This window comes from Chinchilla lanigera, unplaced genomic scaffold (assembly GCF_000276665.1).
Source record: "Chinchilla lanigera isolate Chin_1 unplaced genomic scaffold, ChiLan1.0 scaffold00090, whole genome shotgun sequence".
NCBI lineage: Eukaryota > Metazoa > Chordata > Mammalia > Rodentia > Chinchillidae > Chinchilla > Chinchilla lanigera.
Window position 1 is genome coordinate 8,354,328 of NW_004955491.1, and position 1,760 is coordinate 8,356,087.

Genomic DNA, 1,760 nt, shown 5'->3' on the forward strand with positions numbered 1-1,760 from the left:
GTGGCCGCCTCGCCGCGGGCCGGGCCGCGCGCCCCGCCCCAGTGGGGGTGCGCAGGGCGGGGCGGGAATTCCGCAAAAGCCGAAAACCCACGCGGAAGCCGGCGCTGGAGCGGCCGCGTGGAATCTGTTCTTTCCCGTGCGCTGCACGAAACCCGGGGGCCTTGGTGCAATCTGCACGGGAGCCTGGGACCCGGGGGCCCGGGGTCCCGGGGCGCGCGCGTGCAGAAGGCCGCGCCAAGGCTCGGACCCGCGCTCCGGTGCCCCGCCTCGCCGGCCGGTGCACCGCTCCCACCCTGCGGCCGAGGCCGGGAGGGAGGGAGGCGAGCGCGCAGACGACGGGAAGGCAGCCAGGTAGGCAGCTTTGCCCTGGGGCCCAGGTAAGAACCGCAGCAGCTGCTGCGTCGCTGCCAGCACGAATTTGTACAGCAGTCACTTCGGCAGCCGGCGCGGGAGTGAAGAAAAACGCACATTTGCCTCACCGGTGGGTGAACTGCGGGCTGGGAAAGGGGAGGGCGCGGCGTCCGCCGGCGCCTGCACCGCGGAGCAGCCCGGCGCCCCGGAGGGAAGCTGCTTCGCCGTGCCCTCCGCCGCGGGCCGCGCGTGCTTTGCTCTTTGCAGCCCGGGACGGGCCGCACGCGGAGAGGGCGCGCGCAGCCGGCGCCGGACCGCCCCAGTGAGCGCCAGAGCGCGCTTGGAGATAGGTCATGCAAGGATAGTTCGCAATGCTGCGCAGGCCGGGGCCGCGGCGGGTCCCACGCCCGACTTCCCCGCACCGCGCAGGCTAACCGGGTATAGGAAGGACCCAGTGCCCGCTAAGACCTGAGCAGTCCACGTGGGCAGCTGCTCTGGGGCCAAGTTAAGGCCAGAGCTTGACTTGAGGGCGTGACTTGAGGGCGTCACGTGACTTGAGGGCGTCCTCCCCTCCCCAGAACACGTCCCCTGCCAGCCCCTGGAGGGACGGTGATCCCCGCTCCTCTCCTGTGTGCACTCCAGATGCAGAGCATCCGCCCCCCACCAAAACCCTGCCCTCTGACCCGGCGCCCGGCTGCCAGACACCCACTTCCGGGGCAGTGGGCAGCGTCTGGAGCCAGTCACGATGGGGGCGAGCTAGTGACGTCCAGTGGGCAGAGGCCAGGGACACTGAGCAGGCTCAGCAACACCCAGGGTCCCCCACGCCCAGGAGGGCCCCCAACACCCAGGAGGGCCCCCCACACCCAGGAGGGCCCCCCACACCCAGGAGGGCCCCCACGCCCAGGATGGCCCCCCACGCCCAGGATGGCCCCCCACACCCAGGAGGGCCCCCCACGCCCAGGATGGACCCCCACACCCAGGATGGCCCCCCACACCCAGGAGGGCCCCCCACACCCAGGAGGGCCCCCACGCCCAGGAGGGCCCCCACACCCAGGATGGCCCCACACGCCCAGGATGGCCCCCCACACCCAGGAGGGGCCCCCACGCCCAGGAGGGCCCCACACACCCAGGACGGTCCTCCACACCCAGGGCGGTCCCCACACTCAGGAGTGCCCTCCACACCCAGGAGGGCCCCCCATGCCCAGGTGGGCCCCCATACCCAAGAGGGCCCCCCATGCCCAGGTGGACCCCCACGCCCAGGAGGGCCCCCATGCCCAGGAGGGTCCCCACACCTAGGAAGGGCTCCCATGCCCAGGAAGGCCCCCATACCCAGGAGGGCCCCCACATCCAGGGCAGTCCCCACACCCAGGAGGGCCCCCCACACCCAGGAGGGGCCCCCCACACAGGAG